The following is a 26,859-nucleotide window of genomic DNA, read 5'->3' on the forward strand; positions in this document are numbered from 1 at the left end:
ACTGAGAGATGAAAGTTAAATCTCTACTCTAAGCTTGCAATTTGTAATCACACACAACACTGCAGTGAGATCAGTAAAGAGAGCAATCTGTCAGTCATTACATTTCTCACATAGAAAACTGTTGTGAATTCTGTTATTGAACTCCCTCCTGTGGTCATGAATGGTACTTCGGCGAGTTCTGTCCATGGACTCCCTCTGGTTGCTGTGAGTGGAGCTGCTGCTTCTGAGGTTCCTTCCACAGGTGACGTGGTTTATCCTTTGGTTGGCTGCTCTATTTAACTCCACTCAGATCGTTACTCCATGCCAGCTGTCAATATTCTTGTACTGGTTCAGTTCGCTCTTGGATCTTTCTGGTGACCTGTCTACTCCAGCAGAAGCTAAGTCCCTGCTAGTTAATTATTTGTTCATTGTTTCCTTGTCCAGCTTGCTATCATGATTTTGTCTCGCTAGCTGGAAGCTCTGGGATGCAGAGTGGCACCTCCGCACCGTGAGTCGGTGCGGAGGTCTTTTTGCACACTCTGCGTGGTCTTTTTGTAGTTTTTTGTGCAAATCGCAAAGATACCTTTCCTATCCTCAGTCTGTTTAGTAAGTCTGGCCTCCCTTTGCTGAAACCTGTTTCATTTCTGTGTTTGTGACTTTCATCTCTACTCACAGTCAATATATGTGGGGGGCTGCCTTTTCCTTTGGGGAATTTCTCTGAGGCAAGGTAGGCTTTATTTTCTGTCTCTAGGGCTAGTTAGCTCTTAGGCTGTGAAAAGCCGTCTAGGTCGTGTTAGGTACGCTCCACGGCTATTTCTAGTTGTGTGATAGGATTAGGGGTTGCGGTCAGCAGAGCTTCCACTTCCCAGAGCTTGTCCTGTGTGAGTTTAACCATTAGGTCGTTCCGGGTGCTCCTAACCACCAGGTCCATAACAGAAAACAGCCTGTTCTAAGCTATTGTGGGGACATTATAATCTTTATCTCCTCCTGCTTATGATTTATCAACATCATTCAGGGGAATAAGTACATTTTTTGGGGCATGCGCAGTTGCGCTGCCCTTCGAACTTACAGCGCAGGCGCCGGAGAAACTAATGAAGGAGGAGGAGACGGCGCCCAGAGGCCCTGATTGACGGCTGGGAGGAGTTTGTCCAGGGGGGGGGGGGGGAAGACATACCCCCAGGTCTATTTCAAGGTACGGGGGACAAATTATAAAAGCGATTATTGTAGTGTTTGCAGGGACCCGAACTAAAAGAGACACCTTGTCAGAATGCAGCATTAGTGCAGCACAAGGTGGCTCTTTTAGTTACAAACGCCTGGGGGTGGGGGTGACAGGTTCCCTTTAACCCTGCTGTTCTGTTCGGTCTGGTGAGACCTATTTTGAACTTTGGTATTTTTTGGGGTGTTCAAGATGCGGTTCTGAAACTTGTGGTTGATTGACTTAAATGAGGATGGGTCGGTCGGCCACGGGTTTCAGAGCCGCATCTTGAATATTTTAAAGAATATTGAAGTTCAAAGTCGGTCATTTTTGACCAACAGAACAGCAGGGTTAATATCATGACTAACAGATGCACCCCCTCCCTATAAGCACATGTGGGTACAGGTTAAATGGATTTGTTTAGCATCTGAAGTGTCCACTACATCTCTCAACTGTCTTGATTTAGTATTCATATTGCCCACTGCCTTTCCTATTAATCCTCATCTTCCAGCTGATGCTTTCTTTTTGAGATCGAATAGCGGCTAACACACATTGAGAGACAATGACACTTCTCAACAGAATGACTTGAGCAGAATATAAAGCTCTCCATATTTCCACTGGAGAAATGCAGAATAAAGGCAAACACTGCCCTATTTAACACAAACCCAAAAGAAGACTATTCATATATCATCACTGTCTGCCAGATGCATGAAATTGACAATAAATCAAAGACCTCTGTAATAAATATATGATTCTGTAGTCATTGAGCCGCTTCGCCTCCGGGACTTTGTTCAATGCTGAAATGTATATAATTGTATTAGAGAGGGGATTTGAAGTGCAGACTAAGAACCCAAATCCCCTCTTACTCAATGGATCATGCACATGTGGATAGAGATAAATGCACAAACACACCAAAAATACCCCAATCAATTTGTACTGGATTAGCATTGAACACCCTGTGATATATTCCAAACACAATCATTGCCAATATATTAGATTTTTGGCCATGTTTAAATGGATAACGTATTAACTAATTTACGATAAATGTGCAGCTTTTAGATTCCTTTTGGTAAATTTGTAAAAAATATTTAAATATTGTCATAGGTACATATTCTCATGCTGCAGAGGAATACTAATACCACCATTACTATAAGAAGCCAAGTTACATCTGCAAAGTTTCTATGGTAATTACTGGAATTTGTGCATATACAGTGGCAAGTTTGGGCACCCCTGGTCAAAATTACTGTTATTGCAAACAGCAAAGCAAATTGTAGATGAAGTAATCTCTAAAAGGCTTAAAGCTAAAGATGACACACAATATACAGTCATGGCCAAAAGTATTGACACCCCTACAATTCTGTCAGATAATACTCATTTTCTTCCTGAAAATGATTGCAAACACAAATTATTTGGTATTATTATCTTCATTTAATTTGTCTTAAATGAAAAAAAACACAAAAATAATTGTCCTAAAGCCAAATTGGATATAATTCCACACCAAACATAAAAAAGGGGGTGGACAAAAGTATTGGCACTGTTCGAAAAATCATGTGATGCTTCTCTAATTTGTGTAATGAACAGCACCTGTAACTTACCTGTGGCACCTAAGAGGTGTTGGCAATAACTAAATCACACTTGCAGCCAGTTGACATGGATTAAAGTTGACTCAACCTCTGTCCTATGTCCTTGTGTGCACCACATTGAGCATGGAGAAAAGAAAGAAGACCAAAGAACTGTCTGAGGACTTGAGAAGCCAAATTGTGAGGAAGCATGAGCAATCTCAATGCTACAAGTCCATCTCCAAAGACCTGAATGTTCCTGTGTCTACCGTGTGCAGTGTCATCAAGAAGTTTAAAGCCCATGGCACTGTGGCTAACCTCCCTAGATGTGGACGGAAAAGAAAAATTGACAAGAGATTTCAACGCAAGATTGTGCGGATGTTGGATAAAGAACCTCGACTAACATCCAAACAAGTTCAAGCTGCCCTGCAGTCCGAAGGTACAACAGTGTCAACCCGTACTATCCATCGGCATCTGAATGAAAAGGGGCTGTATGGTAGGAGACCCAGGAAGACCCCCACTTCTTACCCTGAGACATAAAAAAGCCAGGCTGGAGTTTGCTAAAACTTACCTGAAAAAGCCTAAAACGTTTTGGAAGAATGTTCTCTGGTCAGATGAGACAAAAGTAGAGCTTTTTGGGCAAAGGCATCAACATCGAGTTTACAGGAGAAAAAAAGAGACATTCAAAGAAAAGAACACGGTCCCTACAGTCAAACATGGCGGAGGTTCCCTGATGTTTTGGGGTTGCTTTGCTGCCTCTGGCACTGGACTGCTTGCCCGTGTGCATGGCATTATGAAGTCTGAAGACTACCAACAAATTTTGCAGCATAATGTAGGGCCCAGTGTGAAAAAGCTGGGTCTCCCTCAGAGGTCATGGGTCTTCCAGCAGGACAATGACCCAAAACACACTTCAAAAAGCACTAGAAAATGATTTGAGAGAAAGCACTGGAGACTTCTAAGGTGGCTAGCAATGAGTCCAGACCTGAATCCCATAGAACACCTAAACAAAGATGCCCTCTCGACCAACAGAGGGCATACCTCTAGGTCAAAGCACAGAAAACCTATGAAAATGCGTACTGGGTGATGGAACAGTAACAAATATCGAGAGTTAGATAAAGTAGTAAAATTATCAATAAAAAATTCCACACCAGAGCAATAGAGGTATCAAAAACAATCAATATCAATTTATTATCAAATATACATATACAGAATACATAAATGGACACACAAAAATGAATGAGAGATAACAGCTAAAGAAATCAGTATCATAGGATGGAAAAAATACTGATCAAAGATACATGATATTGATTGTTTTTGATACCTCTATTGCTCTGGTGTGGAATTTTTGATCGATAATTTTACTACTTTATCTAACTCTCGATATTTGTTACTGTTCCATCACCCAGTACACATTTTCATAGGTTTTCTGAATCCCATAGCATAGAACACCTGTGGAGAGATCTAAATATGGCAGTTTGGAGAAGGCACCCTTCAAATATCAGGGACCTGGAGCAGTTTGCCAAAGAAGAATGGTCTAAAATTCCAGCCAAGCATTGTAAGAAACTCATTGATGGTTACCGGAAGCGGTTGGTCACAGTTATTTTGGCTAAAGGTTGTGCAACCAAGTATTAGGCCGAGGGTGCCAATACTTTTGTCTGGCCCATTTTTGGAGTTTTGTGTGAAATGATCAATGTTTTGCTTTTTGCTTCATTCTCTTTTGTGTTTTTTCATTCAAGACAAATTAAATGAAGATAATAATACCAAAGAATTTGTGTTTGCAATCATTTTCAGGAAGAAAATTAGTATTATCTGACAGAATTGCAGGGGTGTCAATATTTTTGGCCATGAGTAAATATATATATATATATATATATATATATATATACATACATACATACATACATACATACACACACACACATACACATATATGGGGGAGGGGGAGCGGCGGGTCACAGGAGGCAGGAGCTGGCGGCTGTAACTGTGCCCTCTGCTAAAGAGAAATAAATATTCACTGCACTTGCAATGAATATTATCTTCTCTTATAGCATGCATAGTTACAGCCGCGGCTTCCAGCAGCTGTAAAAAAGCAAAACAAAACCTCCTACTTACCTTCCGGCTTCCAGCAGCTGCGAGCGATCACGTGTACCCGGTGAGTGGAGAGAGGTGAATATTCATTACCTTAATGAGCGGGGTCACGTGATTACTCGGCCGCAGGAGCTGCTGGAAGCCGGAACAGGATGCTGCAAGGGCACACATGGAAGGTAAGTAGGTGTTTTTTATGCTTTTCTCATGGGGGCCATGCATTCAAGGTTAAGGATGAGGAACCATGCATACAAGCATAGGGATGAGGAGCCATGCACACCAAGATGGGGATATACACATACAGGTCCTTCTCAAAAAATTAGCATATAGTGTTAAATTTCATTATTTACCATAATGTAATGATTACAATTAAACTTTCATATATTATAGATTCATTATCCACCAACTGAAATTTGTGAGGTCTTTTATTGTTTAAATACTGATGATTTTGGCATACAACTCCTGATAACCCAAAAAACCTGTCTCAATAAATTAGCATATTTCACCCATCCAATCAAATAAAAGTTTTTTAATAACAAACAAAAAAACCATCAAATAATAATGTTCAGTTATGCACTCAATACTTGGTCGGGAATCCTTTGGCAGAAATGACTGCTTCAATGCGGCGTGGCATGGAGGCAATCAGCCTGTGACACTGCTGAGATGTTATGGAGGCCCAGGATGCTTCAATAGCGGCCTTAAGCTCATCCAGAGTGTTGGGTCTTGCGTCTCTCAACTTTCTCTTCACAATATCCCACAGATTCTCTATGGGGTTCAGGTCAGGAGAGTTGGCAGGCCAATTGAGCACAGTAATACCATGGTCAGTAAACCATTTACCAGTGGTTTTGGCACTGTGAGCAGGTGCCAGGTCGTGCTGAAAAATGAAATCTTCATCTCCATAAAGCATTTCAGCCGATGGAAGCATGAAGTGCTCCAAAATCTCCTGATAGCTAGCTGCATTGACCCTGCCCTTGATGAAACACAGTGGACCAACACCAGCAGCTGACATGGCACCCCACACCATCACTGACTGTGGGTACTTGACACTGGACTTCAGGCATTTTGGCATTTCCTTCTCCCCAGTCTTCCTCCAGACTCTGGCACCTTGATTTCCGAATGACATGCAAAATTTGCTTTCATCAGAAAAAAGTACTTGGGACCACTTAGCAACAGTCCAGTGCTGCTTCTCTGTAGCCCAGGTCAGGCGCCTCTGCCGCTGTTTATGGTTCAAAAGTGGCTTTACCTGGGGAATGCGGCACCTGTAGCCCATTTCCTGCACACGCCTGTGCACGGTGGCTCTGGATGTTTCCACACCAGACTCAGTCCACTGCTTCCTCAGGTTCCCCAAGGTCTGGAATCGGTCCTTCTCCACAATCTTCCTCAGGGTCCGGTCTCCTCTTCTCGTTGTACAGCGTTTTCTGCCACATTGTTTCCTTCCAACAGACTTACCATTGAGGTGCCTTGATACAGCACTCTGGGAACAGCCTATTTGTTGAGAAATTTCTTTCTGGGTCTTACCCTCTTGCTTGAGGGTGTCAATGATGGCCTTCTTGACATCTGTCAGGTCGCTAGTCTTACCCATGATGGGGGTTTTGAGTAATGAACCAGGCAGGGAGTTTATAAAAGCCTCAGGTATCTTTTGCATGTGTTTAGAGTTAATTAGTTGATTCAGAAGATTAGGGTAATAGGTCGTTTAGAGAACCTTTTCTTGATATGCTAATTTATTGAGACAGGTTTTTTGGGTTATCAGGAGTTGTATGCCAAAATCATCAGTATTTAAACAATAAAAGACCTGAAAAATTTCAGTTGGTGGATAATGAATCTATAATATATGAAAGTTTAATTGTAATCATTACATTATGGTAAATAATGAAATTTAACACTATATGCTAATTTTTTGAGAAGGACCTGTATATATCTCAGTTGAAAGCACAAGTTTCAATTAGGATTGCAATAATTATTAATATGCCAAAATGAGAGGGAGAGAATGTTTTAAGGCATTTTTATCACTTATTGCAAAGTCAAAAGTATACATACATTTTATTAGTATTTGATGCCATTGCCCTTAAACTGAATGACTTGGGTCAAACGTTTGGAATATTCTTCCACAAGCTTCTCACAATAGTTCGTCAAAATTTGGGCCCTTTACTCCTGACAAAACTGGTGTACCTGATCCAGGTTGGTAAGTCGCCTTGCTCGCACCTGCCTTTTCAGCTTTGCCCATAAATGTTCAATAGGATTGAGATCAGGGCTTGGTGATGGCCGCACAAAAACATTGACTTTGTTATCCTGAAGCCATTTTGTTACCATTTTGGCAGTATGCTTCGGGTCATTGTCCATTTGGAATACCCATTTCTGCCCAAGATTTAACTTCCTGGATGATGTCTTGACTCTTGAGATGTTGCTTCAGTATAGCGACATATTCTTCTTTTCTCATGATGCCATCTATTTTGTGAAGTGCACCAGTCGCTCCTGCAGCAAAACAACCCCACAACATGATGCTGCCACCCCTGTGTTTCACAGTTGGGATGGTGTTCTGAGACTTCCAAGCTTCTCCCTTTTTCCTCCAAATGTAACGATTGTCATTATCCCCAAAAAGTTCAATTTTAGTTTCATCAGCCACAGGACATGTCTCCAAAAAGTAAGGTCTGTGTTCCTGTGTGCATTTGCAAACATTAAGCTGGCTTTTTTAGGTTTCTTTTGGAGTAATGGCTTCTTCCTAGCAGAGTGGCCTTTCAGTCCATGTTGATATAGAACTCGTTTCACTGTGGATATGGACACAACCTTACCAGCTTCCACCATCATCTTCACAAGGTCTTTTGCTTTTTTCCTTGGGTTGATATGCACATGTCGGACCAAAGCACGTTCATCACACAGAACCCGTCTTCTTCCTGATTGTTAAGATAGCTGGACATTCCCATCTTGTTTATACTTCTGTATAATTGTTTGTAAAGATGAACGAGGCACTTTCAGGTTTTTTGAAATTGTACCCAAGGATGAGCCAGACTTGTGCAAATCCACAATTCTCTTCCTGACATCTTGGCTGATTTCTTTAGGATTTTCCCAATGATGCTACACAAAGAAGCAGTGTGATTCAGGTGTTCATAGTAATGTTAGTGTATGTAAACTTTTGATTTTGCAGTAAGTAATAAAATGCCTTAAAACATTCTCTCATTATTCTGGCTCTTGGCAAATATTAATAACCAGTTGGCCCGTGCGAAATTTTCGCACATTGGTTGTCGGTGGCACAGGCAATTTCAGGAAAATTAAGCTGGTCAAATGTAAATGTATTTAATTAGATGATGAATACAGAGAGGTATGTGTGTCACTGACATGTGTGTATATATATATATATATATATATATATATATATATATATATATATATATATATATATATATATATATATATATATATATATATATATTTATTTTCACAAATATTTGAGCCCATGGATCCATTATATGTCATTTTGCAAGCCGGCGAGAAAATCTCGCCATACGGATGCTTACATGCAAGAAAATCTTATCCTCGCATTGTACACAGATGACATACGGATCACTGTTCAGGGAACATTTCTGCGATTCTCGTCCGTGTAAAACAGACCGATTTTTTTTTATACGTTGTGTGTGGCTCCAGCCTAAAGGAGATCCCCTAGCATTAAACATAATGGTATTTTGCTTACTGATGAGAAGGGATCTGATTGTCAGGACCTTGCAAAAGAACTTCCTTGGAAAATTCTTCCAGTTCTGTGAGATTCCAGAGTTGTCTCTCATGCACTGATATTTTGAGGTCTAGTTACAGATTGTCAATGATGTTCAGATCAGGGGACTGTGAGGGCCATTGTAAAACCTTCAGGTTGCACTTTTAGATGTAATTTGTTGATTTTTTTTTTAATCCATTCTGTCCTCTACCCATGTAATGTTCCCCATGCCATTGGTTACAATACAACCCCAAAGCATGATTGACCCACCCCCATGGTTAATGGTTGGGGAGATCATCTTTTTCTGAAATTCTGTGCCCTTTTTTCTCCACATATACATTTGATCACTGTGACAAAATAGTTCAATTTTAACCTCATCGGTCCACAGGACTTGTTTCCTAAATGCATCAGGCTTGTTTAGATGTTCTTTTGCATACACATCTGACGCTGAATTTTATGGTGAAGATGCAGGAGAGTCTGAAGAGCCTTGACATCACTCAAAAGAGGAGAGGAACAGCGCTCAATACAGGAGAAGGTGGTGGTAGGAGAGTATATTAACACATACTACACTACAATTCTCATATCCACAGAATATGTGAAAAAAAACAAAAACAACTTCACGGGCATGCTTCTTTAAATGGACTATTCACATCCCATATAGTCTGCAAACTGCCGTCACTACATCTATTTACACAGGAAGATGTGCTGCCGAAAATGAGAACAAAACAATCAGCTGCCAAACAAGAATTTTGCCAGTTCATTGATCGATTGGTGACACGTTAACAATGGCCAAAAACAAATGTTCTTATCTTGGGTAGTCTGGCCAACTACGGGTAAGTTTACACAAGATGTTTTTGCTGAATATTTTTGCTGCCTTTTTTTTAATGCAAATTTTCAGCTGCTTTTTACAGTACCAGCAAAGCCTATGAGATTTCAGAAATCTCATGCACACACATTGTTTTTTGTTTGATCAGTATTTTGTGCTTTGCTGCATTTTTTTGACATAGAGTGCAGCGCCCCAGAGACCTGGTCGTTGCAGTATGGCACTCTGCCGCTAAGGAGAGTGGCGGCACGTCTGATGGCACGTTATTGCCTGCACCTCACACCCTCACCATCCACCTTACTGGGAAGCCCTGGGGATATACTTCACCTGTGGGAAGGTACACCATCCAGCTGCCATTCCATCACCCCAGCGGACCCCACAGCAGCGTCGGTCACCCTGACCGAACACCCCAGGTGGCGTCACGAACCCCTGACAGACTGTACTACCACCTTCATTGGACGCCCCTTAGCAGGGTCACGACCGGGTCCAGCCACCGTGACAACCGCAGAACCGGAGGAGAAGGGACCGGTACTAAGTGACTTGTGGCCCTGTGTCTGGGGGCGCTCCATGAGCATGTCACTTCTTTCAGCGTTTTTGCTGCGTTTTTTCACCTATTGACTTGAATGGGTGTTGAAAAAAATGCAGCAATAGTGTAGCAAAAACGCAGGTAGCATTATTTGCTGCATTTTTGCTGCTGAAAATCCAAGGATATTAGCCTGGGCAAAGAAAAAAAAACGCACCAAAAACGCACCTAAATCTCCGTTTTTGACGCAGCTTCTTTCCTGTCAAGATGATCAGGTTTTGCTGCAGAAAAAAAAAAAAAGCAGCAAAAACGCCCTGTGTGAACTTACCCTAAAGGGTCATAAGACACCAGTCCATATGCAAAACTAGAGTGGTTTATTCCTGATATTTTTAAATACCATATATTGTGAACTTTCTAAAAATGTAATGTTTTTGCAATGTAGCAAAATACCTGGCCATTACACTGAACTGACGGGAGTAGCACATGGTCCTGCTTATTGGGGAAAAAGTGCTGTGCTAAAATGGTGTTTTCAGAAAGGTGTTTGGCCTTGAGCACTGAGGAACCAGCATCAGTATTGGGGTAATATCCAAATATGTTGTGTCCATATGAAAATATATTGTGGCATTACAAAAAGAAAGTGGCCTGATGAGGAAGAGAAATAAAAGACCATTTGGAAGTGGTTTTTGCACTCAGTGCATCATAGCTGCTATGTTTCGGGCCCTAACATATTTAGCCATTGCTATGAACACTTGATGTTCTGTAAGTTGAGAACTACACAAATTTTAGATAACTAGGAAGAAAAGGGCAATAAATCTCGATGATTAGTGAATAAGACTTAAAGTCTACTTCATGACAACATTCCCATCCATAATTTCCAGCTCAGATATATGATACTCACCCTTTAAACTTGGCAGCTTTACAATAGGGACCGAGAGGCTGGAGTTCAATGACAAATCTGTAGCCTTATCCTCAGTCTGTCAGATGAGTAAGGATATTTCCTGAAAGAACGAACAGTGAAAAATTGATGGGTCACATTATAGGTTCTGCTTAGAAACACACGTCTTACCAAAGAAGCTTTATAGTCAGAGCACTGATGTCAGAATTTCATACAACTATATCATCTGATACAATCATTGGGTTCTTCTAGTGACCGCTATATTGGATGTTGTTTGAGGATCTTTTCATTTTTAAATGCATGACAACATATTCTTCTAGAAGCCTGTCCTCACCTGCCTGCACCCCTCTCTATGATTTGTAGGGAAAGCAATTTCTGAAAACTTAGACAATCAGAAGTATAAATGTTTATTAATCAGGGTACACAGGATACAGATAACTTTGGTTCATCTGGTGTGTTTAAGACACAGCAACACAAATCGAATTCAGTTCCCTAAGAATACACTCATACTCTTGTGACGTGTGTGACAGCAGTGCATCACTCCCTTTTCAAAGATTGCTGTCAGATATGTTGGTGCTCAACTTGTAAAATTGCATAATCAATTCTCTTCAGAAAGACAAAAGTAGAAAGCGGCACTCACCACTGACGAAACCATTATTTATTCATCTTGCATGGTCATAACATGGAATTCAGAGACATGAGGCGACAGCTGTTTCGCGAATAATATTGCTTTGGTCCCAGATGAAGTGTGATTACACGTGAAACATCATGTTTATGTATTCCATCTTATGACCATACACATAGAACAAAGAATATTGGATTTGTCAGTAGTAAGCGCCTCTTACTTTTTCTCTTCAATAAGATGAAAGTAGAAATTGAACTTCATTGGTTAATTATAGACATTAGTTCCATGAGATCTTCCAGCTTCATGCTCAGTCAGAGGTGCTCACAAGCCGCAGGCTGCAAGGCAAGACTGGGTGCAGTGCTGCAGATTGTTGATGCAGCACTGCACCCAACTAATGAGGATCTGTTGAAGTAATCGCTTACAAAATTATCATACTTCGTATGAAACATGAAGCGAGTCCTCCTTACAGACTACCAGGAGGATGTGCATGCAAAAAAAATGTGCAGCCGCCACTAAATTACCACAGCGAAGGGAAGCCTGGGAGATATACCCTCATGAATGCAGCAGATTCAGAGGTCTCCACTGGACTCAGTTTTGCTGCCATTAGTAAAATGCCATTTTTTTCCCCAAAATGTGACTATTAGCAGTATGGACCTGTAGCTATAATTTGCTGATCTTACATAGGAATCCCCCATATTAGATTGCTTACATTTCTGTCTCACTGATTAATACTTTTTCCTAATAATGCTTTTTGAAAAGGTCTAGAAAATAATCCTAGAAAACAACCTCGGGCCATTTCTCATCATGGTCAGGAGATCTGCTCTTATTTGTCTGCTTTGATCAAAAGTAAGCATAAAGTGGTATTCCCATCTCCATGATCCTGTCAGTATGTAGTAGGTGTAATATTATTATTAATAATAACAAATACATCCAATTAGAAATGTATCATCGTTTTTTTTAATTCACAATGTCACTTTACTGATGTGCAGGAATTGCAGAACCTTAAGTATCCATGGTTACGACCACTAGCAATTAGCCAACTGTCACTATATCAGTGGTCGTAACCATGGATACCAAAGGTCCTGTAATGCCTGCACATGAGTAAAGAGACATAGCGAATCAGAAAAACTATACTACATTTCTATAATCCTACAAACATAAGGAAGCCAATGCCAAGTATATGAAAAAAGTAATAATCTTTATTCAACATATAATAGCAAACGTTGGTTAAAATCCTTGAGCATGGTCCACTGAGAAAGCAGACGTAACACGTGTTGGAGTTTGTGGCATGTCATCGCTGCATCTAATCATGGGTAAGAATGTGTCTTCACATGATGTAGTGGGTTTACAGCTGCATTGACTCTAGGGTTAGCCTTATAATGAAACATCGTTATCTCCCCCATTATGTCTCAATGACACTGCAGTTTATGCAAGCATTATGCCCTTTTACTGGGAAACCCCCTTTTGCTGCAATCTTGATGCACAGGCCGCTCTCGACCTGATCCTTATTGTCTGATACTCTCTGAAACTAATTGATAGTGTATTTACATGTATTGATATAGGTTTTCCGTCTACTAAATAAAATTATACCTTTCTATACATCATGTTTGGACATATAGCTCCGTTATTTCAGTATATTGTTCTAGTTTTTGGCATATCCCTCGATTCTCCTGTACTGGGCCTTCCCACATGGGTTTAGGATCCCGAGTACAGGTCTTAGTCATGGTTTCTGTTCTTTATTATTCTTCTTTATTATTTTCACTTCTAATGGGAGGTATTTGCTGATATTATTATTACACCTCCTACATATTGGAATACTATCTTGCAGATGGAATACCCCTTTAAGATCAAAGAGGGGAAATGCTAGGGAATGTTCTTTTATCTTATAAAACTGGTCAAATTTCTATCACTTTTGCATCTGGACTTTGTATGTAACCACAGGAGGGAGATATTATTTATCTTCAATGACCTCAAAGCCAAATAAAAAAAACTTGCTATGGTAAAAATGTATCACACAAATCTTATGCAAATAGGTCTATGTTGGTAGAACAATTTCCATTTAGCCAGTGTAAAAATACCATCTGGTGATGTGTGAGGTTAAGCGAATGTAAAAATATTTGACTAAAAATATTTTGTTCTTATTATTTGTAAGCCTTTCAGATACCCTAATTAATAATAGTTTTGGGTAGATAATGCCATACATTGCTTAGTAACAGATGCATCGGGAATTGGGCGACTGTAGAAAATGTGCAATCACACGACTGGAGTTGCAACTTGCCAATATATACAAGTGAGGCTAGTGTCTGCGGAGGACGTCTCCCAACCGTCTAGAAGCACTAAAGAAAGTTTATATGGAAGTTGTATAGGTGGCGGCAGTAGGATCATACAGTAGGATCATACTTTCACCAAACAGACATTTTTAGAAAACTATTCATTTGTTTTTCACACTATGCAGCATCCACATTTTACCTGCGTGTGAATTTACCCAACATACTTGAATGTTATCATAGAAGATGAGCGAATGTTTTGAAATTTAAATCTGCCAAGTTTGATGAAATTTTTCCAACAAATTTGATTTGCAGCAAATTGATTTATCCCTAATTCCAATACTGTAAATCCTTCAATTGCCCTGAAAAGAGGTGTGTAACACTCTGAGGCCTCTAAGACTGTCTCACCCCTTTCAATCTCTTTAAAGCAAACACAGCATTAGTAATATGAAAGTGACCATCATAGAAATGGTTGGTAACCAGTGTCGGACTGGGGTGCCAAGGGCCCACAGGTATCTAACTCCAGGGCCCAACTTTTCAGTTTCATGCAAATGTGACATTATCCTCAATCACAAATTTATATAAAAAAAAAAGAACTGGGTAGATTGTTAAATGAATAAGATGCTGCCTTCATCTGTACATAGTACCAAGCATGCTCATATAAGAGGGTGGTAGTCCACTCTTCCACAGGGGCCCACCAGAGAATTCTCCTGTGGGCCAGTCCAAGCCTGATGGTAACCCAACCAATTTAATAACGCAGTACTCTGAAAGATATGTTATGTTTTTTAAATAAAAAAAATGGTCCAAAAATTGTTTCTCTCAGTCATTCTGATCAGAATACAATGTAAACACTGCTTCCGTTGTGGCACATTACAGAAGGCATGCAGAACTTTGCTCTTTCCACATAAATCACTATGGAGTCAATTGTGACCTGCATGTAGCGGGAAGCCCTGTACACAGGAGATCAAATTACTTGTACTTTCAATAGGCCTCCATGTCAATTCAGTTCATTAACATGAGAGTGGTGGGAATTAAGCAGCCTACCGTGGAGATAAAGGATCCTCCTGCATAAAAGACATTCCATGAAGGAAAACCTATTTGCCTGTGAAGTGATATATTGGTGAGTTCAAGCTTCAAGTGAAAGAATGCTGAACCACCGCTACTGAGACATGTTTAGCGGGAAGCTGTTCTGTGTCTCTTATGTCTGTGGAGACTCAATCTACAATTCCCATTGAAGTATTAAGCCTCGGGAAACGCGGATTAATAGCAAGCAGAGTTTTGTTTGTACACCATAACAAGATGTGCTGTTTTGACAAGTCTTCATCAAAGTTCATCTGAAGTATTTAAGAGAAGCTCATCTAAAATTATTTTAACAAAAAAAAAAAAATTATATATATATGGTTGGCCTCAATGGCAAATCTCAACATGTTTTTACTTGATTAGGCTGCCCCTGCCATAGATCATAGAGCTCACTTATGAATGGACTCAGAGGACATGCTGAGGTGTATAGCTTATCTGTAGACGTCTAGATGGTAAACATTAGGTTTCACATGTTATTATCCATTTCTTACAAGTCAGGTGCAGTTTGATGCCACAGGTAGGATCTCACATAAAGACCCTTGTGTAGCCAAGACGTGGCTGTTATGCAGCTGTGATACATCAGTGTGTAGTGTTTTTATTCTTATTTAAAGTGTATATCTGGGACTTTATAAAAAAAATAAAATGTACCTAAGCACAAACATGCAGGTAATTGCAGCTTATCTGCCTGTTGTGCACGGCGCCGTTCTTCAGAAGCCTCTGCTGATGTCACGTCTAGAGTGAAGGCTTCTTTTCCATGCCGCTCTGTCAACAGGGCAGGACTTCCCATGTCATTCTGATTGACAGCCAGCTCCCCCAATTAGGCTGCAGGGACCCGGCTGCCGATCAGAATGACACTGGAAATCACGCCCCGTCACATCATTAGAGGCCGCTCTGTGATGGGGTAGGATGGCGCCATGCACAACAGGCAGGTAAACTGCAATTACCTGTTTGTTAGTGCTTTGGCACATTTTTTGCTTTTTCCCATAAAGTCCCAGATATATCCTTTAACTTACAGTGAATATGTAGATGCTGTGCTTTCTTGCTGCAAAAATTGTCAAAGAATTTAAGAAAAAAAAATTCTGTGTGTCACACCACAATAAAGAAGCTTACATACAGTCCTCAACATTGAAATTGCAACAACATAAAGGAAAAGTCATGGAAATTACAGGATCGAGGGACATATTAATTTGTAAGCAAATGATGAAAAAATTTAAATTCTTTTAAAAACAAAAACAGTAGACTGTAGGTTAATAGTCCTTATACTGTGAGCAGCCTACATGGCCTAAATATGCTACCATGGCCTTCAGTGTCTCCAACCTCATCTCTCATCGAGCACATCAAGGAAATCTTGACATCATTGGTTGGCAATTGCAAAGGAAGCTGCCAGGAGTGGATCTTGACAATTATCCAAAGTGCATTCAGCATTGAATAACATTCCTCAGACATCCATTAATATCCTCACTGATAATATTCCAAGGTGTGCCTATTGTGCTCAGTCTACATTGACTAAATAAAGTTGTTATAAAGATTTAGTTTCAATTTCTTCATCATTTGTATATTATTAACACGTCTATCCATACTGTAATTTTCATAAATCCACAACTTTTCCTTCTTGGTGTTACAATTTCAATGTTGAGGAATGTAGAAGTGCAGTAAAAATTAAAAAAAATTTTTTTAACCGATTAAGTTTTTTAGCATATGAACTAGTGAGACAATATATTGATTAAAGAGTTTGCTTGCGACTTTAATATTGATGGCCTATGCTTAGGATAGGTCAGTGTCTGTTCAGTGGGGTGCAACTACTGGAACCCACGCAGATCAGCTGTTCCAGGTGTTGGTCGTGGCTGGAATTGCTCAGTTATGGAGCTGCACAGCACAGCTCCGGCGACCGTATAGTTTATGCAGCAGTGTACTACATATCCACCCCCTATTCAAAATCAACAGGCGGTGGATGTGCAGTATCCAATCGTGGCCATTATACCGCTGATGGAGCTGTGCAGCTCTGTAACTGAGCAATTCCGCGTGCTGCAGACACCAGAAATAGCTGATCATCGGGGGGAGGGGGGGGGGTTGGGGGGTGTGCCGCGTTTTGACCCCCACTGATTAGACTTTGATGACCTATCCTGATCATAGGCCATCAGTGTTAAAGTCTTAAACAACCCCTTTGGGTATGTGTACACGTTGCGGATTCTGCTGCGGATTTTTCCGCAGTGCAAAATCACTGCGGTTTTCACTGCGGATTTTCTAGCGGTTTCTTCTGCGGATTCCACTGTGGGTTTTCAACTGCACTTTCCTATTGGTGCTGGTCTAAAACCGCTGCAGAATCCGCACAAAGAATTGACATGCTGCGGAAAATAATCCGCTGCGTTTCCGCGCTGATTTTTCCCCAGCATGTGCACAGCGGTTTTTTTCCCCATAGGTTTACATTGTACCGTAAACTTAGGGAAAACTGCTGCAGATCCACAGCGTCGGATCCGCAGCAAAATCTGCAACGTGTGAACATGGCCTTAAAGTTAGAAGACAAGACAACCAACCACCAATCAGTTTGTTAGATAAATTTGAAAACAATAACAGTAAAACATAATGTATAAATTAGATTCCCAGCAGCCGCATCTGAGATGTAAAAGAATAAAATATTTATACTATGTAGTTCCCACAAACAACCCTCACCGGCATGTGACATTGGATTATGTGGCAGCCTGGAGCAAGTCAACGAGGTCCTGAGACCATTGGCAGCAGCAGCAGCCAGCGCTATGGTCTGTGGTGTTCTGTTCTAGAGCCAGAACCACAGATTGCTTTGATACATAAGTAGATGACTTGTCACTGATGAAAGGGATGAAACTGTCAGAGGAAAACAAGGCACTGGAACTACAGAGCTTGGGGTAGAGCGGATAAGCATCATGTTTGGCTTGCCTTCATGGATAGGCTAATATTTATTTGCTGGAAGCATGCATAGCATGTGCACAATATAATGGAACAATAAATTGTTCTGGAAATTTAGACCAAGTCATAGAAAATGTAGTCAAATGCCATTATTTTCAAAGTAATAGTAGAAAAATAGTATATTAAAAATATAAGTAAAAATTGTCTTGTATCCAATGAAAGCATAACGGTGTAGTAATCTTGCTTTGCCCGCTATATAAAACTTTCATGAGTGTATTCCTCACTGCACCTTTCTTTGGCCATAACTGCATCAATTACAACCACTGTAAATTTACAATAAAATACCCTGCACACATTAAACACCAGTGTACAATATCTGCACACAAGGAGCACAGACGAGTACAGGATTTTACTAACATGATCTCATCTCACTGCAGTGCAGACACTTCTTGGATGGTGATAGTTGGCACACTACACATATATGGCACAGGGAGATGCTCCAACAAGAGATTCATTATTTCTTTATAGGGGAAGCAAGCCAATCTTTATTACTGCATGAGAAAGTTAAGAAAAAGGAAAAGGAAGGCTTTAGCCCAGCAACTTCACCCAATGACTATAACAACATTGCACAATGGTCATGATGGGACAGATCAATTATCATTGCTACATCCTATGGACACTCTTTGAATAGCTGACACACCGGCGTTTACTCTTTTTTAGTTATCTGAATCCATGCATTTTATTTCTGATGGTGCTTTGAGCATTTTCGGGGACTACAGTCCTTCTAGTGGAGCTGTAATAAAGAGGGAGTAGTAGAAAATTAATTCCAATCCATGTCACTATGGAATTATGACTAAAACAAAGGTTGTCGGGTGCACTGACTTTTCACCCACCATGCCATTCCTGCCAAAGAATGGAAAAGTATTGTCCGTGTTTTAGCGACTGCAGTCATTGTGATGCCACATTTTTTTTATAACCATTTTAAAAGTCAATTGACTTCAAATGTTTAAAGGATTATCCTAAAATTCATTAATTGTTAAAATTGCAAAGTGCTTGTAAAAACAAACAACTTTGCAGTTTAATGGTTATTTAAACTCATCTTCAAGACTGGAGGGATTTTTCATTTTATTGTTTACTGTCCATTCCTTAGATTACCAGCTGATGGTTGGTGGCTGATCTTCTATGCAAGAAAGGCAGTGCTTACACACTCTTAGGCTATGTGCACACGTAGGAAAAGAGGGGAAGAATTTTCTGCACAAAATCCGCATCTCCTGGCAGAATCCGCAGCTGCGGATTTGCCGCGGTTTTTATGCAGATTTTGTGCGGAATTTATGCGGATTTTGTGCGGATTTTCTGCGGTTTTTGCCACTGCAGATTTTTAACATGGAGGGGTGCAGAAACGCAGTAGATCCGCACAAAAGAAGTGACATGCACTTCTTTGAAATCCGCAGCAATTCCGCACTGATTTTTCCGCACAGCTATTTTTTTACCCCATTGATTTACATTGTGCTGTACATCACAGTGCGGATCTGCAGCATTTCTGCGCGGTAAAATCCGCTGCGGATTCGCAGCAAATCCACATCATGTGCACATAGCCCAATAAGAACGCGGTTCAAACCAGCAATGCAACCATGTTGGTCTGAAATGTCAGTCAGGATAGATCCATTCCATGGGAAGGAGGAAGCCTTGAGGCTGGCGGGTGATACACTTCTGATTGAAAACTCAAGAAAACCCCCTTAAAGAATAACTGGGATGTTAAACGTCATGGTGCTAGACAAAAAAAAAAAAAATCACTACACAGAACATATTTAGTATTCCTGAAAACTCTCAAAATGCACCAAATGTATCTCAGTGGCTTAGGCTGGATAATACATTTGGCTTATCCTTAGACTCTTTTGTCCAATTTTGCTACACCGCTTGGATGGCTTTCTTATATACTTATTTTTGTGCCAATGTCTTGGCACAGATTGGTGCATCTTAAGCCACAGCCTTTCCAGCTAAACCATGCTGCGTCATAAAGCCACAGATGAGCAATCACTATAGTAAGACTGCTCCAAAGTTTCTGTCCATTGTAAATGACGTGTTGTGTTGGTGGTAAATGTTTGAGATATTTTTAATCTGATCTAAATACCATTTACACTGTGTGCAGAATTATTAGGTAAGTGACCATATATTAATGCAGATTTTCCAACTCCAAGCTGTATAAGGCTATGTGCACACGATGCGGATCCGCAGCGGATTTTTCCGCGCAGAAACGCTGCAGATCCGCACTGTGATGTACAGCACAATGTAAATCAATGGGGTAAAAAAAAAATAGCTGTGCAGACGGTGCAGAAAAATCAGTGCGGAATTGCTGCGGATTTCAAGGAAGTGCATGTCACTTCTTTTGTGCGGATCTGCAGCATTTCTGCACCCCTCCATGTTAAAAATCCGCAGTGGCAAAAACCGCAGAAAATCCGCATAAAAACCGCACAAAATCCGCCTTAAAAACCATGGCAAATCTGCGGCTGCAGATTCTGCCAGGAGATGCGGATTTTGTGCAGAAAATTCTGCACCTCTTTTCCTACGTGTGCACATAGTCTATATGTGAATGCTTATTCGAAGACGCAGATCAGGTGATGTGTATTTCTGTAACGACGATACTACACCCTGGTGCTACCCAACAGACTAGAAACTGAAGGACTCCATGGTTGGAAGGTTTATGACTTACTGAAAAGAATGGTGGATATATTGGTCACGGATTTTTATTTTCTGAATGTCAGAAATATATTTTTATACATTTTGAGATGTTTGGTTGTTATTCTCACTTTAACAAATGAAAACAAACAATTGAGATGTGAACATTTATGTTTTTCATTTAGTTGCATAATTCGGCACAAAAATATTCTCCAAAAACTCACTTTTACTTTATTAAATATTCAGGTTTGACGTTTACTAACCTTTTGCATTGACTGACAGCACCAAAGTTTTTCAACTCTAAAATTAATAATCAAAAATACAAGTTGCCTAATAATTCTGTACACAGTGTTGATACAGAGGATATGTTTTTTGTAATTGCTTCTGAATCACTTTTGGTAAAGAAAAAAAGTGAACACAAGTGAACTGACTCTAACCTGAGAAAGGACAAAGAACATCTATTGCTACCAACTTTCTTCGGCATTACCTTGCAAAACCTCTGAATTCAATCAATGACGAGCAGTTTGGAACCATGAAGGAGGTGAAGGCTACACCAGCATGGCTGCAGGATCTGGACCACGAGTCTAAGGCCGGTTTCACACGTCAGTGGCTCCGGTACATGAGGTGACAGTTTCCTCACGTACCGGAGCCACTGACACACGTAGACACATTAAAATCAATGCATCTGTGCAGATGTCATTGACTTTTTTGCGGACCGTGTCTCCGTGTGCCAAACACGGAGACATGTCAGTGTTCGTGGGAGCGCACGGATTACACGGACCCATTAAAGTCAATGGGTCCGTGTAAAACACGTACCGCACACGGACGTTGTCCGTGTGCAGTCCGTGTGCCGTGCAGGAGACAGCGCTACATTAAGCGCTGTCCCCCCCACTGGTGCTGAAGCTGCGATTCATATCTTCTCTGCAGCAGTGTTTGCTGTAGAGAAGATATGAATAATCGTGTTTAAAATCAAGATCCAGGTCATAGGGGTGGAGCAGCATATTCATGACTGTAATCGGCGGCCCCACATGACCGAAGGTGCGGCCAGGACAGGAAGCAGCGCCAGCCAGCGAGGGAGCCAGGTGAGTATTTTCATCACAGCGGGGGGGGGGGGGGGGGGACACGGATCTTGATTTTACACACAATTATTCATATCTTCTCTACAGCAAACGCTGCTGCAGGGAAGATATGAATCGCGGCTTCAGCACCAGATGCAGGGGACAGCGCTAAACTTTAGCGCTGTCTCCGGCACGGTGTGTGTGGTACCCAGTGGGCACACAGGCGGCACACGTGTGCCACACTGATGTGCCACAGAAACGCACCGGCACACGGACATGGATAATTCCGGTACCGATTTTTCCGGTACCGGAATGATCTGGACGTGCGAGACTGGCCTAAGACTGGACAACATGAAGACAAGTGTGCATGGATGACAGGAAGACTGAAGTTAGGGCTACAGAGAGCAGCGTGAAAAGAGATGTCAACTGTAGCGGTCCATAGAGCGATCGCCTATCCAGAATGGTACGAATAGGAGCAAGAGGCACGAGCTGTGCACAGAGCAGGAAGCAAGGCAGACAGAAGCCCTGTATATGGAGAGAATCAGCCTTTATTATCCTTCTCTTGTGCACTGAACTGTTGAGAGGGGATCACATCCCACCTCCACGGGTTTACCCACACAAAGACGGAATCAGACATCATTGTGTTCATGTGCAAGAGAAAGAACACTTCATTTGGAACATATTTCACATGGGGATGAATCAAGCTACTTCTTTATTCTGAATACATGTGTGCAACCTAGCTGTGCCCCTTGTCAAAGGAAATAGAAATATCCATAAATAAGTAGAACGAAGATTTGCGCAATAGGGAAACAAATTAAAGAGAAACAGACACATTCCCCTATAAATTAAATGGCACGCAGCGCGGATGATGGATTATTTAGGTCACTTTAAATTTTACAAAAATTGCAATATAGAGTGAATCTCTAAATTAGACTGGGAGGCATCCACAGCTAAGGAGCGATACAACCAGTCACACCACAACAAGTACTAAGCCATGTTGATTGTGTGGCTGGCCTGAAGGCATCAACAAATTTTGATGTTTTCGACACCTTCCTCCATTATTTACCCTGGCAGGAGAGATTTTGTATAGATTTCTGCTAAGCAGGTGTTTAGTAATGTTATTTAGACTAAGGCTATGAGCACACATAGGAAAAGAGGTGCAGATTTGCCGCGGTTTTTATGCGGATTGTGTGTGGTTTTTATGCGGAATTGATGCGGATTTTGTGCGGTTTTTGCCATTTCTATCATGGAGGGGTGCAGAAACACTGCAGATCCGCAGAAAAGAAGTGACATGCACTTTTTTGAAATCCACAGCAATTCTGCACTGATTTTTCCACACCATCTGCACAGTTTTTTTTTTGGCTTATTGATTTACATTGTACTGTACATCACAGTGTGGATCTGCAGCGTTTCTGTGCGGAAAAATCCGCTACGGATCCGCAGCAAATCCGCATCTTGTGCACATAGCCTAAAAACCTAATATGACATTTCGATCATAGTGGACTATATGTAAGTCTAGGAAAGACTCGTATTTCCGGCACAGACTACACTACAGCGTCCTCGGCCATGCTCCTAATATCAGTATCCCACAGCGTTTACATGCACATAATGAGGGTCTTAGTACTTTACTTTCACTGTTGACTAGACTGTACTATTGTTGCTCTAAATACTCAGCCAAAATTGCAGTGGTGTAATGAAGGAGAATTAATTTGGAATAGTGACAAGAAATGTGACAAGGAGGGCATTTGCACTGTTGACTGCACAGTTATTCCTCTTAATGATTATGATTCATGGGAAACAAATGCAGGAAAAGCCCAGCTGATTCCAGTAATTGTTGCTCACTCAAGGATTTTGCAGGACATACAGGTTTATGTAATGTTGAAAACTCTTTGGCTGAATATTATGAATTATATAATCATGTAACAATTTTTAATAATTTTTATTTATATAGCGCCAACATATTCCGCAGCACTTTACAATTAAGCGGGGACATGTATAGACAATAAATGTAATACAAGTTAAGACAATTTAAACAGTGACATTAGGAGTGAGGTCCCTGCTCGCAAGCTTACAATCTACAAGGAAATGGGGGGACGCAATAGGTGAAAAGTGCTTGTTATTTCAGGTCTGGGAATTACCGTATATACTCGAGTATAAGCCGAGATTTTCAGCAACAAAAAATGGGCTGAAAGTGACCCTCTCGGCTTATACTCTAGTGATGGTCGGCGGATGAGGGGGAGCAACGACTGTCACATACTCACCTGCTCCTGGCACTCCTGATGCGGTCCCTGCAGGTCCCATGGTCTCCGGCAGCTTCTTCCCCTGTTCAGCGGTCACGTGGTACCGCTCATTAAAGTAATGAATATGGACTCCACTCCCATAGGGGTGGAGCCGCATATTCATTACTGTAATGAGTGGTACCAGTGACCGCTGAACAGGGGAAGAAGCTGCCGGCTCCCAGAGACCATCTGTCCGGGAGAAGCTGCCAGGGACCGCGCCGGGAGCAGGTGAGTATTTCATATTCACCTTCCCTCGTTCCACCGCCGCCCCGTCTTCCGCGTCCTCTGCAGTGACTGTTCAGGTCAGAGGGCGCGATGCTGTATTAGTGTACGCGACGCCCTCTGCCTGAATAGTCAGTGCAGAGAGATGGGAAGGTGAGGAGCAGCGGGCAGCGACGGGGGTGGGGGTGGGTGAGTGGGAGTATGTTTTTTTTTATTGCAGCACCAGCATTGTGTGGCACATTGTTATATGGAACATCTTATGGTGCCATAATGAACTGTATGGAGCATTACATGTGGCACATATCATGTGGCCATAATCAGCATTTGTGCAGCATTATATGGGCCAAATATCCGTATGGAGCATCTTATGGGGCCATAATCAGCATTTGTGCTTCATTATATGGGGCATATTTTAATATGGAGCATCTTATGGGGCCCATCATAAATTTTATGGAGCATTATATGGGTCATATTTTGTATGGAGCATCTTATGGGGCCCATCATGAACTGTATGGAGCATTATATGGGGCTCCTGATTCAATATAGATATTCAAAAACACAACCTACTGATGTCTCAATTTTACTTTTATTGGTATCTATTTTTATTTTTGATATTTATCGGTAGCTGCTGCATTTTCCACCCTAGGCTTATACTCAATAAGTTTTCCCAGTTTTTTGTTGCAAAATTAGGGGGTCGGCTTATACTCAGGTCGGCTTATACTCAAGTATATACGGTATAATAAATAGGGATTTTCATATGCATGATCTGGTCATCAGCCCGTGTGTTTAAGTGCAATAGTCAAGTATCAAGTGCAGTTTTCGTGTGCATGGAGGGTGTGGAGACAGATGAACAGTAGGGTGCAGATTCAGAATAATATTTGGAAGGAGGGAACAGGGCAAAGTTAGTTTACTGAGTAGATCATGTGGTAGGCTTGTTTGAAGAGATGGGTTTTCAAAGTGCGCTTGAATAAGTCGGGGCTAGGCATCAGTCTGATTCTGGAGATGTTTTTAAGATGCAGGTTACAAGAGCGAGTGAGTGATGGGATATAGGGAGTAAAGGAAAGTTCAGTGTCTAATATGACTCCAAGACAGCGGGCACGCTGCTTGGAAGTTATGGTTGAACCCTCCAAGGTAATTTCGATGTTAGATAGAGTGAGGTTAGAAGAGGGGAGAAACACAAGAAGTTCAGTTTTGGAGATATTTAGTTTCAGATAGATAGAGGGAGGACATGATGTTAGAGACAGCAGACAGACAATCCTTGGTATTTTGAATTAGGGTAGGGGTGATGTCAGGGGAAGAAGTGTATAATTGGGTATCGTCAGCATAGAGATAGTACTGGAACCCAAATCTGCTGATTGTTTGTCCAATAGGGGCAGTGTATAGAGAGAAGAGGAGGGGGCCTAGGACTGAGCCCTGCGGAACCCCGATAGTAAGGGGATGAGGAGAGGAAGAGGAGCCGGCAAAAGATATACTGAAGGAGCGGTCAGAGAGGTAGGAGGAGAACCAGGAGAGGGCTGTGTCCTTGAAGCCTATAGAGCGGAGCATAGTGAGGAGGAGATGGTGATCCACAGTGTCAAATGCGGCAGAGAGATCCAGGAGAATCCGCAGGAAGCAATGACCTTTGGATTTAGCTGTTATTAGATCATTAGAGCCTTTAGTGAGGGCAGTTTCAGTGGAGTGTAAAGAGCGGAAACCAGATTGTAAGGGGTCGAGAAGAGAGTTATCCGAGAGATAGCAGATTAGACGGGAGTGGACCAAGCATTCCAGGAGTCAAGAGATGAAGCAAAGGTTAAAGACAGGTCTGTAGTTAGTAGTGCAGTTCTGGTCCAGCGATGGCTTTTTAAGTAAAGGGGTAATGATGGCATGTTTAAATGAGGAGGGAAAGATACCTGAAGAAAGAGAGGTTAAATATTTTAGTCAGGTGAGTGGTGACCACTGGTGAGAGAGACTGCAGGAGATGTGAAGGACTGGGGTCACTGTTGCAAGTTGTAGGCCGAGCAGAAGCAAGGAGCTTGGAAATTTCTTCTTCTGAAACAGGCTCAAAGATGTCTAGTGAGCTTGAGGTGCAGCAGAGAGGGGGATCAATGCACTGCGGAGATTGGGCTGAGATATGCTGATGGATGGGGTTGATTTTTTCTAGGAAATAAGTGGCCAGATCCTCACCGCTGAGGTTGGTGATGGGGGCCTGTACTTTTGTTTCAGGAGGGAGTTTAAGGTTTCAAAAAGTCATTTTGGGTTGTTGGATAGTGAGGTGATGAGGGTAGCGAAGTAGGATTGTTTGGCCAGATGAAGGGCAGAGTTATAGCTTTTGAGCATGAACTTATAGTGGATGAAGTCTTCTGCTAACAGAGATTTTCTCCACTGCCGCTCTGCACACCTTGAGCAGCGCTGAAGAAAGCGTGTTTGCATTGTGTGCTAAGGCTGCCATTGTCAGTGTCGGGTCTTTCTGCGTGTAGAAGGTTCTGCTTCATCTAGGGCATTCTTCAGTGTATTATTGAAGTGAAATGTCAAATATTCTTAATTATTCACAAATCGAAATCACATAAGACTCACATTGACGCACTGCTCTATTCATCTGTACTATCATTCTTACAAAAACTTTTCTGTTGGCACCCTTACTATTTTTCAATAGAAGGTTTTCTAACGCGTTTCAGGAATAAAGCCATGATGCCGACCAGTAGCCGCTGCAGGAAAAGTTAAGCATTACTTTTAAGAGGAGCTTGTTGTGTATATATTGAACATTCAGCCCTATCTATGGTCAGAATGTTATAGAGCAGAAGGGGAGTAGAATAACATCATTTTTTATTAATGTACGGTAAATTACCACTTATTCTGGGATTAGGAGTGGAATGGATAGTCCTACTCAGTAATTGACCAAACACTTGACTCAAACCCAAAATTAAGCAGGAATTTAAATCAATACACTATATATGTTACTAGAACCTATATCAAATCTTGCACTGTCTACTCTATAACAGGGTGACTGCAGCTGGGCACCATGTTCATT

At 41.4% G+C, this 26,859-nt stretch overlaps 1 protein-coding gene across 12 annotated transcripts in view; it reads right to left on the reverse strand.

The window, feature by feature from the left end:
- The window catches only part of SORBS2 (sorbin and SH3 domain containing 2), a 433,609-nt gene that overhangs the window by 292,516 nt on the left and 114,234 nt on the right, over positions 1-26,859 (reverse strand). For 9 of the 12 annotated variants that reach the window (XM_069744352.1, XM_069744350.1, XM_069744355.1 and 6 more), the window contains exon 2: positions 10,766-10,865. The exons of the other annotated variants lie outside the window; for them this stretch is intronic. The gene's annotated coding sequence lies outside the window, so the exon portion shown is untranslated. The remainder of the gene's footprint in view (positions 1-10,765; positions 10,866-26,859) is intronic. 12 annotated transcript variants of the gene reach the window in all.

This window comes from Ranitomeya imitator, chromosome 1, assembly GCF_032444005.1.
Source record: "Ranitomeya imitator isolate aRanImi1 chromosome 1, aRanImi1.pri, whole genome shotgun sequence".
Lineage (NCBI taxonomy): Eukaryota > Metazoa > Chordata > Amphibia > Anura > Dendrobatidae > Ranitomeya > Ranitomeya imitator.